This window comes from Drosophila subobscura, chromosome E (genome assembly GCF_008121235.1).
Source record: "Drosophila subobscura isolate 14011-0131.10 chromosome E, UCBerk_Dsub_1.0, whole genome shotgun sequence".
Lineage (NCBI taxonomy): Eukaryota > Metazoa > Arthropoda > Insecta > Diptera > Drosophilidae > Drosophila > Drosophila subobscura.
The window spans coordinates 16,537,205-16,550,880 of record NC_048531.1 but is presented as its reverse complement, the minus strand read 5'-3'; the positions used below and the strand labels follow the sequence as shown (position 1 = coordinate 16,550,880).

The following is a 13,676-nucleotide window of genomic DNA, read 5'->3' as shown; positions in this document are numbered from 1 at the left end:
CACAAACACTCACACACACACACACACAGATAGAGGCCAGGCCAGGGCAGGCCACATCAGTTGGCTGATAAAATTATGACATATGAAACTTTGGCTGACATCCAGGCTTAAGCCCTGGCAGCACAACAAACCAAAGCATGCAAAGTCACTTCTTTTTTGTAGCCTCCCCTTGTCCCCTCCCCATTTCCACACTCCTGTTGTGGCCATAAACATGCACACAACATGGATGACGCAGAGAGCCCGATAAAGCGACTGCTCCGGAGTACCACGGTGCTGCCCCTCGTGCTGCTCCTCTATGCCCTCCGCCTCTTCAGCGGGCACTTGATTAAAGTGGATAAGAACCGAGCAGAGGACTGCAGTTTAGAGAGTGTGAAAGCGCCTAGAGATAGAGGGGTAGGAGAATTTTGGAATTTAAGCAGTTTAAAAGTAGTTGCCAAAGAGCGAGAAAATTGGGGAGCCAAAAGGAACGAAATGGAGACTATTATTTGGAGCAGGCTCCTTAGAATATTACAGAATTCGGGTCTAGAGGCAGGAAACCCTAAAGGAATGATTATTATTAATAATAAGGAAAACTCGCTTAAGCCCCAGTCCTTGTTTCTTGCAGTGCCATTAAACATTCCATAGAAAAAGGTAACCGAAACGAAGTAGCATAAGTTTTTGGTCACAAAAATTACAACGCAAATTCTCTGTGTGTGTGTGTGTGGCAAGAACAAAGCGTTGCTCCGGGTGTAATGGCCAGCCCAGACAAAATTAAGCATGCGACACCGGGGCCTCATTGCCACAACTCGACACTCGACACTCGAGTGTCGCCTCAGCACAAAAAGTTGTCGGAGTATAAGTCGAAGGATATGCAGGGGCATGAAGAGTGCTTCGACACTGCCTGTACATTTGGTGTTTTAATTAAAATGAAATTAAGTATCCACTGGGAGCGCTAACGCAGAAAGGAGCGAGAGTGAGTGAGCGAGCCATTGGGAGCGGCATTCGAATGAAGTTTGTGGCCGAATGGACACGACGAACACGCCACGCCACGCCAAGCCACACACATTTTTAATACGCAATTGTTATGCTCGTAAGTGGAATATGGGCTCTGTGGCCGAAATGCAATTACAGTTGCTCGGATGACAAACAGAGAACAAAATGCGATGGCCGGGAAGTGAGAGTTGTGGGAAAATGTTGATTGGATGCTCTTTTCCTTTGAGTGGCTGCAGTTCGGCTGAAGCAAAGTCTGGGATATAAGTTTAAGTACTACGTGCAATGGGCATTAATATATTTAATATTAATACTTAAAGCCTTTATTCTCATTTCTTTGACGCTTTCCTTTGTATATCCTTCGTTCACTTTCTTTTATGTGCCCCGTTTCCAGCTTCACACTCTCCGTAAATACATTTCAGTCTGTTCCGCTCTCTTTTTCTCCAGCTTCGATATTTCTTTGCTCATTTTTCTGCCAGAAACTTAGTTGACTCCTCGCCCAGCTTGAAGCTTGACGTTTGCTCTCTTTCATCTCCTCTCTCTTTCCCTCTCAAGCTTTGCGCTAATCAAACTGTTCCCTCTATTATGCACTCTCTCTTGCATTAATCCCCCCAAGAGTGTCTGATTAAGAGAGCCAAAGCAACACGCAAAGAGAGCGCAAGCTGATGATGATCCGATTAAAGCTCTTATCGGTCACTCCTCTTCTCCACTCCACTCTCTGCTTAGTGCCGTTGCTTAGTGCAGCTGCAGCGAGCAACTTGAATTACGCTTAAAGCGAGAGGGCGGGCGGGCGCTCGTGGTCCGACGGAGGTTGAAAGAGTAAAATAAATTCTGTTAACAGCAGCGCCGCGCCGCTGCCCCACAGAAAAGGGGAAGCCAAGCGGCAACAAAAGTTTCAGTTACAGTTCAGTTTTTCCCCCCTCCCCCAGTTGTAAGCTTTTTCTCTTTATGCGAAACGGCAAGAATGAGGGGGGGATGGCGAGGGAAAGAGCGTGAAAGAGACCGGGGCCCTGACCAGAGCCACAAATTCTGTTGGCTTTGAATAAGTTACCCTCCTTCCCGCCCTTGTGGCCCCTCCCTTCTCATCTTGTAAATAAAAACATATTTATGCAAGGCTAAGACCAAGGATAAGGATGATCCTTTTCGATGGCAATGAAGGGGATGTTGCCGGGTAGGAGCGGTACAAGTGCTGCAACTTGGAAGCAAGAACAAAGGGTGCACACGGGCGGGCGGGGCACATCCACATTGCGACTCCCAGGGCCAAGTGGAAGGGCCGACCCTGCGGCCAGGAGCGCAACCAAATTTATTGCAGGTCGCGACGTATTTCCTTTATCTTTCTTTTTCTGTTGCATTGTAATTAAATGTTTGGTCAAAAGCAAAACTTTAATTTTCTTGCACAGAAACAACAGCGCAAAAAAATCCCTGAAACCCAAATTGCAACATGCCGCATCAATTTCGTAATAAATTCTCAACGGACCAACAAACTGGGAGATAAAAACAAAGCAAAACCAACAGCAAAAAATATACAATATAAATAAATAAAAAGGTATTTGGCCTTGATGGTGGGCGTGTCGCGGTTCGGTTCGGGGTTTTGTGGTTCTTACGTTTCGCCTCCAAAGTTGTTCTTTTGAAAACATTTTTGAGCATAATTTATTTGTTTTGTTGTTGCTGCTCTTGTGGCTGGGCTGTGCTTTCGAGTTTCTTTTGAAACCCGCCCTGGAAACATGCAAATTAACTACAATTTTGATATCATTTTTTGAGGTATTGTTTTACGATGCTGCTGCTACCCTTTACTCTTTTGTGCTTTATCGCCGGTTGCGAAATTTATTTATGCGTTTGCATACCCTGCAATGGTGGGGTAATTGGGGTGTATTCGTGAGTATAGGGAAGTACTTTTGGGTGCATAAATCCAATGCATAAGATTTGAGGGACTGTCATTTGATTTTTCACCTTATGAACATCTATGAATAATACGAATTCTTTTCATACTAGGAACTCCCCCATTTGTTAGTTCTAATTATAGGATCTCTCGGAGTCGCAACGTTGCACATGGCCTTCTTTTCATGTCGTTTTGGCTGCTCTTCGCATCTTTTGCTTGTTGCTTTCTGTTTGTTTATGTATTTGTTTTTGTTGTTTTATGTTATAAGCCGCTAATTTTGTTTAATTATGGATCTTTTTGATTGTCATTCTCCGTATCGGGGGAATGGGGCGGATACCAAAAGAATCGCCAAGAATTTGCCTCTGTCTCTGATGTCATAATGTGAAGTCATGACGGGGACAAGGCAAGAGAGAGAGACATTGGGAGAAGGGCAATGGTGGCTGGTGCTACAGTGCGTTTCAGTAGAGATATAAATATGGGGATTATTGCAATGCAATTAAGATTCTCAGAAAAAGATTCTTGGAAAAGGTTTTCGCGGTCTTAAGGGGATTTTCTCTTACGATAAATGCAGGGATTTTGATAATACTTTAATATAAACTATAAAATTAGCAGAAATATCAGAGAATATAGTTTCCAAAACACCTTTGACTTTACCCTTTTCCCATTTTTGTATCTTTTTTGTTTTACTAATTTTCTTTGCTCGCAGCACTTAAACTTTAGTACCGCACTGTCTGCACCTACCTTGCATACATTTCCGTACACATATTCTCCGTGGCATCAACAGCTTTTGAGTTGCAACGGAGCTGCAGCAATGTTTCTACAACTGTGAGTTTTTTTTCCCGATTTCCCATTGTCCGTCGTTGCTGTATGCTGAAAAGGGAAATTGAAAATTTGAAATGGTTTCTGTTGTTTTTGTTGTTGCAGCTGCAGTTTCAATTGTATTCAAATGTTTGAGACATAAATTATAATTTTTGTGAGCATAAAATTGTGCATAGAGGCCGTAGACAGAGGGAGTCTATGGCACCCCTGCGTGCACTTCCTCTTTTATTGCTGCAACTAAGAGCCCCTGCCCCTGCCCCTTTGCAACACTGCTGCCACTTGCTCCACACTCCGCTCTTTGTGTGTAGCTTGTGGCGTGGCCTTGTTACTAATAACCTCAATATGAGAGATCTGCAACACAAAACACATACAACACGGCATGCAGTGGCTGTGCCTCTTACCCTACCGCCCCCCCATCTCACCCACCCACTCATCTTGGCCATCTTCCATTCCATGTTGGTGGTAGCCTCTCCACAAGGGTAAAAGTCTTCACGTGGGGTTCTCATGTTTCTTCAAGAGTTTTCCCTTTTCGGTTTCACTTTTCACCAGTTCCGTTCTCAGAGGCGAATGCATGACGAGAGAGTGTGAAAGACACTGAGTGTGTGTGTGTGTGGGGTGGAGTGGGTGTGTGTGTGTGTGGTGTGTGGCCCTCATCAGCGGGTAGTGTGAAATATTAACCAGCTGCTGGGCCACCATCGTAATGCTTATAAGGCCTGATAATTGGACTACAAATCTGTTTGTAAAGCTTCAGCGAGCGGGCGAAAGTTGTGCCCAAACAAAGAGAGTGAGGAAAGAGCGCAGGGAAAGGAGAGCGTGGTGGGAGGAGGAGTGGAAGAGAGCGATGGGAGGAGGAGTGGAAGAGAGCGATGGGAGGAGCAGTGGAAGAGCTGTGCATGGAGATGCGTGCCATAACTGTAAAGAGATAAATGCAAACAAATTGATGTTCGGACGCTGCCGCTGCTGCTGCTGCTGCTGCTGGAAGAAAACAAATTACTAACAATTTCAGCTCCAGAGAACCGTTAAAGAGCAGCAACAAAGCAACGAAACGAGCACAGGAGTGTGGTTCGCTCTCCGGCTCCGGCTCTGGCTCTGTGGATACCCTTGGACAGCCAGGGAGCAGCTCCTGCTGCAAAACATAAATACCCCTCGTCCGCTCAAGGGTACACAAAGCGTGTCCGTCGCACAACGTTCATTAGCCTCGTCTCGCTCTCGTCTTGGCATTTCCGCGGCCATCCATGCCATCTTAGCCATCTGTCCGTATGGCTAACTATCTGGCTGGACCAGCGTATCTATCAGGCTGCAAATTGTATCGAGTGCAATGCATAGAATTTATTGCTTCCTGTTTGCGCGAATGCCAAAACCCCAGCCCAAAAACCGCCAACGACTGCCAGCCAGCCAGCCAGCTGCTCAAGTTGCAACTGGGACTGTGGCAGGGCCTCTTCTGTGGCAGCTTGGACTTGGCAATTATGCCATTTGACATAATTCATAACTGCTGTTGCTGTTGCTGCTGCTGCTGCTGCTGCTGCAGTGGCAGTGGCAACATCAGTTAGCTGGCAACCAGTTTTTGGTAGCAAACTTTGATTCGAAAAAGGAGGCCTTTGTTATCATCAATTTATGCGAACGAAAGTTGTTTGAACTGCGAACGAGGAGTCGTCTTCGTCTTCGGCTTCGCTAGATGACGATGGCTGTTGATGGCTATCAGTAAGCAGGGAACGAGTGAAACGAGGAAACGAGGAAATGGTGCTACCAGTTGCGGTGGGGAGTCCAGTGGGAAACTCTCTTCCTACCGTTGACCATGTAGCCAGCCACAGCAATGTGTTCCTCCTGGGAATCAGGTTAACTTTGCGCTCCGTGAAAACTCTTTCCCTTACCGGCCGCTTCCTACCTCCCGCGCTCCCTCGCTCCCTCCGCTTCTTAATAAATTGACAAAAGTTTGTCATATGCATTGTTAGCCTGAAAGAGCCCCTTGGGTGCCGCGGGACCCCATTCCAGAACCCCTTTTAGACCCCCCCTCGAGGCTGGCCTATTTATTCGCCACCGCCACAGCGAGTGGGTGGCTGGCTGGGTGGCTGGGTGGCTGCGCTGTATGGCAACAACAACAAAAATGCAACAGCAACAGGAGTTATGCCACTTTGATGAACTTTTGTGGCAACTGTGAAAATGCTTTCTGTTGGTTTTCTATTTTCCTATTTTTCCAATATTTGTGCCCCTCATTTTTTTTGTTGCCAGCCAGCAATGCCCTTTGGCCTGGTTTACCAGGCAGCAGCAGCGGCTTCTGCAGCTACTTGTTGGTCTATTTGGGTTAAACAGTGGCCGACATAACGAGCGAACCGGATATTGCCTGAGCATTAAAGGCACAAAATTATAATCTCTTGGAAAACAAATAATTTTCGAGTTTGATTCTCAGGTTTCTTCCTACAGAAAAGTTGCTGCAGAAGCAATTTCTCCACTTGCTTTTGCATTTGTGTTCGCTTCTTTGCTTTATAGTTCCGCCACGCACTGTATGTGCAAGTGTCATAGAAATATTGTTTCATTTCTGTGGATTATTGCATCTTTGAGGAAAGTTTGTGCAAGTACCTCGGACAGACTTTCCTTTGCACTTTTTTCTCTCTTTCGGCTGCAGTTTCTTTTCCAGAGAATTTTGCCATTTGTCGAGCTTCATCCTCCCCCGGACGGGGGTTCTTCTCTCTTTATAGAGTTGCTGTGTGTTTGCCGGCCTTTTCATATTCTCCATTGAAACTTGTGCGGCTCAAAGAACATTTGAAAATTGTTTGCTACTGCCAGTGGCCCTGCCCTGCCCCTGCACAAATTTCTGATTGTGTGTGCGTGAGAGGAATTTAATTAAAGTAAACCCAAAGGCCGGGGCATGTTATTTACCCCCTCAAATAGAACTCAAATGCAGAGGCATGCCACACAACAAAACTTTGGCTCTGGGTGTAATTACCTGTGCGCCAACTTTTCGCAGTAAGTGTGCATATTTACGCTGGAATATTTCAAATATATTTTTCTTTTTCTTTTTACTTTTGCACTGAGCGAGCGAGCATGCAGCACGACAGCAGCAGTTTCTGTTGCAATGTGTTCTAGTTGTTTATGCATTTTTCGCATATTTATGCTCTGATGCCACATGCCGCATGCCGCATGCTCAGTTACAGTTTCAGTTTCAGTTGCAGTTGCAGCAACAACAAATGTGGCACAGGGGCAGGGTGAAGCGCACTTCATATTTGTTTTATGGAAATGAATTGTATGTGGGGTAGAAAAGTTTTCAGCAAGAATTTTCACTTTTCATTGGAGCAGCGGCACAGCAGCGGCACAGCAGCGGCAAATGTTGCATGTGGCATGCAACAATCGCAGCAAAGGGAACCAGCCTTCTTGCTACTTTGATTATTGTTATTTGTCAATGATTTAATTCCGATTGGACTTGATTGACAGACACTCGACTCGAAAGTGAGTTCCCCCTGGCAATAATTTCTGCTGCCACACAGTTCAAGGTTGCCCGTAAACACAATTTAAAACTTGGCCAACTTTGCTGCAGCAACTCCCCCACTCTCCCCCCCCTATTGATTGACTATAAAAATGCATCATTGCAGCAACAATAAATCGCAGATTCAAAGCCCAGTCTGGCCCATTCCCTTCGTGCACTTCACGGAGACAAAATTGCTTTTTACATGCATGGCCACAAAACTAATTACCAACTGAAAGTGTCAAGCCATTGCCATGGAGGGGCTGTTCTCGAGTGTTCTCTCGTTCTCTCGCTGCCAGCACTCAGTGCCCTCTCGGTTCAAGTGGCAGGTTGAAAAAGTTTGCCTGCCACAAAGCCAGCAGCAGCAGCAGCAGCAGCAGCCACATTGGAGACCCACACAAAACACTCATTCGTAACTTTAAGAGCGGCAGACAACATGAGCAATTTACGAAAAAATGAAACAAGCAACAAAAAGTACGAGGGGAAGAGGCAATTGTTGGTACCCTGGAAAGATAGGGTAGAGCTTTGGTCGGGAGAGATTTGCACACTTAAACCCAACAACTGTGCTAAAATATATCTTACAGATTTGGCTGTAATTTTGTGGACATTCGTTTGAAACTTTCAACATAAATCGCGTGCGGATTTGTTCCATCTTCGCTAAACAACATTGAGAGAGTTTTTTCCTATTTGATTTATGTTTTATTTCCTAGTTGTTGCTTTGCTTGTTTTCACCTGAAATCTGCAGTTTAATCAGTTGATCTCAGACTCCAATTTACGGCGTTGCCCCCTCCAGAATTCATTCCAACAAATGACTTTATCTTCGCGATGCAAGGCTTCGGCTACAGCGCCTTCCCCTAGGAAAACAACCCAATGTAAGGGTATACAAAGAGCAGAGATAAATGTAAAAAGAAAACTACTGGCCAAAACCAAAGAAAATAAACCCAATTTTTCTATTTTTGTTGGCTGTGTGCTTTTGTTGCCGTTGAAAAATGGCTGCAACATAAAAATTGACCTCAGCGACAAAAGGCGGCCAAACGACGACGATGGCAACTTTAGGAAGCAAATCCATGCAACATGCATGAGGGGGTGTGAGGGGGCTGGGGAGGCCATAACACACACTCAAAAGTGGAGCAGCAATTGCAAACTGGCCCCCAAGACCACAGCAGCAGCAGCAAACGCGATCAACGACCAGCACAGCCAAAGGGGGTGGGTAGGGGGTAGAGTGGGGCATTGGGCATTGGAGAGAGATAGAGCGAGAGAGAGACGAGCGTCGTCGTCGTGTCTTTTGGTGGGCAGACAAATTACAGTAGCCAGATTTTCTCGTCTTCAGCGTTGTTTTGCATTTTGCACTCGAGCGAGCCACGCCTAATGCCGCCCACTCCGCCTGTTGTTGTTGTTGTTGCTGAAGATTTTGTAGTTTTCGAGGCATTTGTTTGTTGTTGCTGTTGTTGTTGTTTCGGTTCTTGTTGCGCTTCTACTACACGCGCCAAACATGTTTTTGGTTTTCTTTTTTCATGTCTGTGTAGTTTATACGTACATATCTTTTTTCAGCTTCTTTTTCTAATGCTCTCAAGAATGTGGTTCACTTTTTGGATGAGTTAACAAGCTCTGGGCCGCACACTATGTACTACATGTGGCGGTTGCTGCTGCTGTTGCTTGTGGCTTGTAGTTGTTTGTGCAGCTGTTTGCTAGTCGCATTCTTGTTGCCACAAATTTGTCATAGAAAGTGTTTGCACTAACACATGCCCATACATCAGACTCAAGCGATAATTAAAGTCAAAACATGTGACGTGACGGGTGGCAGGTGTTGAACATTTGCATGGTTCTTGCCCCCATAAACATTTCTAGCTTGACTTAATACTTCTGCATATTGCTAACAATTTATTTTACCCATTTTTTTCTACCATTTTAGTTCAAAGCTGCTGCAAAAAATTTGGTTTGCCATAGGACTCCGCGACGTGTTTGCTCAGGTGAGTTTTTCGCTGGATAAGTTTTAATCCTAATTATGCATAGGAGGAGCACAGCTCAAAATTTAATCATGTGAAATGCTGTAGATATATTTGTAAGTCGTTGCTCTCGAGAGCAGCCAGTCAATTGATTTACGGTGCCAATTGCAGCGAGCAACCACTCTCCGCTATGCTCCACTCTTTCCCGTACCTCCCTCCCTCTCGCTCTCCCTCTCCCTCTTTCTTCTCGTTTGAGTGGTGCTAAGTGCGTTGGCTTAACGGCAACTTTCTGACATCTCTTATTTATGTGTGCACACAAAAAGCAAGAGCAATCGCATTGGGCCCATATGGTAATGAGGCCTAGTTCTGCTTTGGCCATAAACAGATTATCAGCAATATGCGAGCGAGCGCTCACTTTTATTGGCTTCTTCTTGGCAGCCCATTACCCAGAGGCCAGAGGGAGAAAGAGAGAGGGCGGAGGGAAGCAGCGGCACAAAGAAGTTGAATTCGAACTCAAGTTGAGTCATAAGATGGCATTAGCTTGATTATTACTCTTCAGCGAATCTTTTTTTACTACGCACTTGATGCCCGCTGCAGAGCCTGCTACACGATACGTTTTTCACCGATGCGAGTGGGGCAAAGCTGGCGCTAAACTAGAAATAAATGTTTCTTATTTAAGTACACATTTATGTATGCATTTTTGATGTTATCAAAAGTACCCAAAGGGATGATCTTGCTCGAAACTTTACTTGTACTTGTACCTTGGTTTACTTCGGTGAAAATCGTAGGGTGTTGTAGTCGCTTGATTAAGGCGTGGCCTTATTTGCCGCTGACGTCTGTCGCACGACGACTGCGAACGGGCGGCCCACGCCTTTTGCAGATTTATTGCCGCGTGTGTGTGTGTGTGTGTGTGTAAGCTATGCTCATTCTCAATCTAAATCTGAATCTGACTCTGATGGTGACTTATTTATGTTAGTGGCGGCTGACTGCTGGCTGCTGCTGTTGCTGCTGCTGCTGCTGCTGCTGCTCTCGAGTGGCGTGGGCAGCGACCGACGACGAGCGTTTGCGCTTTTGACTGTTGTTCCCGTTCCCATTCGCGTTCCATTTACATACACAACAGATGCACACACATACAGACAGACATGCAGACATTTATATTTCGGCAGCTAAAATGTTGGCAAAGTGGCTGGCTAGCTGGCTGCTCTCTAGCACGCTCTCTGGCTCTTTCCCTTGGAGAAATTAGTCTGGCAATCTTTGATTTATTGCCAGAAAATTCCCTTCTTGCCGCTTAGCAATTCGGTAGCATTTTGTTGCTTTGACACCAATTGGTGTTTTCGGTTGTCTGTCCGTTGCACGCTATTGTGGCAGTGGCAGGGGCATGGTTGTTGTTGCTATACGCTACTGCTGCTGCTGCTGTTGCTCGTTTCGCTGTTGCATGTCAGTCACTCAAATGGCTGACAGCCAAACGAACAAAGTTCGTGTTCGGGTTCGGGGCAGAAGCTGTGTGGCAGCAGCAGCAGCAGCAGCGGCAGTTGCCTCTTGTTGTTGAAGTGCCCAAACTGAAGGTCAAACAATCGGCGGTGGTGTTTCGGCTGTTTCGGCTGTTGCTGCCGTTACTGCTGCTGCTGCTGCATTTGCAAAGTGATCGAAACAATGTGTTGAGAGCCATCGAATTTGAGCACTTGAGTGGTCAATGTCGCCTCTGTGGTTAGGTCTTTGTGCACATACATACCCTGTAATTGCGCAGTGCGTGGGGTGTATTGTATTCCAAAAGGTTTTACACCCACACAAATAGGGAGCAGTCTGTGGCAGCCACAGTTTTTCTACCAATTTAACAAAAATCCTCATTATTAGCTGATCAATTCCTGGATAATTCCCTACTACTTTCAGGGGTTAAGAGGAATTATAGTATAACTTCATATAAAACACAGAAGTCTCCACCAAAAATTCAATTATCCATTGAAATGTTGAATATTGATGTCCATGACTCAATCTTCAGCAATTTCGCTTGACAAAACGAAGAAAAAACCAAAAACAAAACGAAAATGCAAAGTAAAGAGAAATAAAACAAAAAGATTTGGCATATCATGAATATTTTATGAACTGCGAAACTGGTTCCATTTGCTCCCCACCTCTCTTTCCCCACACCACACTCCACTCCACTTCATTCCATTCCATTCTCGGTTGCTGTTACTGCCTTTGTGGCTTTCGCCCTCATTACAAAACACAAATCATGCATTGCGTTTACTTAACGGTTAACAAAAAGCTGACAAATTTATTGTCGCCGCTGACATAAATATCGGCATCGGCAGCGGTATCGGACTACTGCCGCACGGGAAATGTGTCAGCCAGGAACACTGCGCACAAAATGTGCCAAAAAATCGTGCTGTAATTGACACATATACGGTGTATACTTATCAGTATATAATATACTACATACCTACATACATATGTATAGCAGGTTCACATTATGCAGAACGAGGACTGACTCCAGGTAGAACAAAAGACTTAAAGAAAGAGCGAAATACTCTCTGAGTAATTGAGTGGAGTCCACCACTCAATGTGTGCGTGTGTGTGGTCGCCGCTGGGAGATCAAAGGTGTATTTGTACATGGAACTCATTCTTAATGAGCATCACAGCTGGCAGTGAGCTTTATCATTTCGAGCGGCTTGATCTACTTTTGAGATTCAAATCTGTGAAATGTCAACGAAAAGAAACCATTTAACTCAATTAATTTATAGAAACGGTAACTGTTGAGCGTGTGAACTCATGCTTACGGTGCTCTCTTGCTCTCTCTCTCTCTCTCTTTGTTGGCTTGCGCTTTGGCTCTCTTCTGCAGCTACGAGTGAACTGCATTCAGTGAGCGGCGGGTCGGCATGGGGAGGGTGACAAAAGAGAGCTAAGCGAGGCCGCTCTCTTGCTCTCTTGATTCTTGACTCCCGTTCAACTTTAGCCCCATAAGAAAACAAAAATAAATTTCATAAATTTCTACACACATATTTACGGTCTTTCACTTTCCGCCTCTGTGGTCCATATTTGGCATTATCTGATTAATTTTATGCATATTTTATTTGGCTGCTTCTTTGCTAATGAACTGCTGCTAAATGCCAAAAATGGGTTCTGCCTGCCTGCGGCATCCATTCGATGTGAAATTTCACTTTTCCCCCCACGAAGACAATGCTCTGATGTACGAGGATGCAAAAAATGCCCAACCGGTTCTACACACAATATCTAGTTTAAATTAATTTCTTTTTCTTCATCTTCTAATTGGGATTTTTGTCTGTCCGTCCGTCTGTCTGTTGTTTTTTCTGCAAATTTTTAATTAAAACATTTTGCTGAGTGAAAGTTTTTCGAACTTGTAAGATCTCCGGCTTGTTTATTTTAATGGTCAATTGTCAGCTTCCGTTCTGCCCCAAGGAAAGAGCAAAACAAAAGAAAAACAAACCAGCAAAAAAAGAGTGCAAAACAGAGAGGGAAAAGAAGAGCCCGATGAACAAAAGACATTTCATTTTAATTAAATGCTAAAAACAATGAACAATTTGTGGCAAATTAAATGCCATTTCTCCACTTGGCAGCCAAAAGGCAACAAGAAATAACCAAAAAGGCTGTGGCTGTGTGCAATAATTGTGTGCAAAAGTTCATTAATTTACTTCAAAGTTCACAGTTCTTTGCAGTCATACAAACATCAGAAATGTATCTTTGTATGTTTCGTTACTGTCCGATGTTCTCATCACTTTAGCATGACGTTGCCTTCATTTAAATGATGCTTCCATCTCCATTTCCATTCTCCCTTGCAACCTCCCACTGTCATTTGTGGCTGCGTTGAGGGGCAAACACTTCAGAGTGCTGCTGCTTCAGCGTCCGAGTTGGGAGTCCAAGAGTCATCGTTGGCCAGCCGGTAGAGATGTCCTTCTGCAGTACAAGCGAAATTCTTGAGCGTGCATTGACATTTGCTTTGGCTTTTGGAGTGGCTCGATGATGCGGCTGCTGCGGCTGCTGCTGCTGCTGTTGCTACTGCAGTGTGGAGAGGAGTCTGAGGAGTCTGCCATGAGTTGAATTTAACACCTTTTTTGTTATGCCTCCGGCATGTAAAGGCCCAAAAGCAGAACTAGACGGAGTCGCAGTTGCAGTCCCAGTCGTAGGTCCCAGTCCCTTGTCCCTGTGCCAACAATGGTTGCTGTTGCTGTGCTGCGGCAGCTGCTGCTGTCATTGTTGTTGCAACATAGAAGCAACAGCAACAGCAACATCGAGTAGCAGCCCTTTAAAGGACAGCGGCAATGCACTCAAAAAATTGATGACCCAGCAGCAACGGCAACGGCAACGGCGGCCGACTGTGGACCGTGGAACGTGACGTGGATGCGACTGACAGGCGACAACCCAAAAGAATGAGCCAGCCAAAAGGGAATCATCAACATTTAAGTTTCAAATTGAATCTCCCTTGGCGACAACGACAGCAGCAGCCGCAATGGACAACCAGCAAACAACTTGACCTTGCGTTTCTTGCAGTGCAAGAAGGGGCTGTGGCTGGGGGCAGCGACTGCAATGGATGAAATCTGGTTGCCCCTGGGAGACTTGACAATTGTTGGCCATAAAAGTGCTAAGC

The 13,676-nt window shown here is 45.2% G+C and overlaps 1 long non-coding RNA gene across 1 annotated transcript in view; it reads left to right on the top strand.

Annotated features, from left to right (window-relative positions):
• LOC117890042 overlaps nt 1-13,676 on the top strand; it is a 53,729-nt gene that overhangs the window by 19,039 nt on the left and 21,014 nt on the right. Inside the window, exon 2 of the long non-coding RNA XR_004648553.1 lies at nt 9,040-9,097. This is a non-coding gene — a long non-coding RNA (uncharacterized LOC117890042). The remainder of the gene's footprint in view (nt 1-9,039; nt 9,098-13,676) is intronic.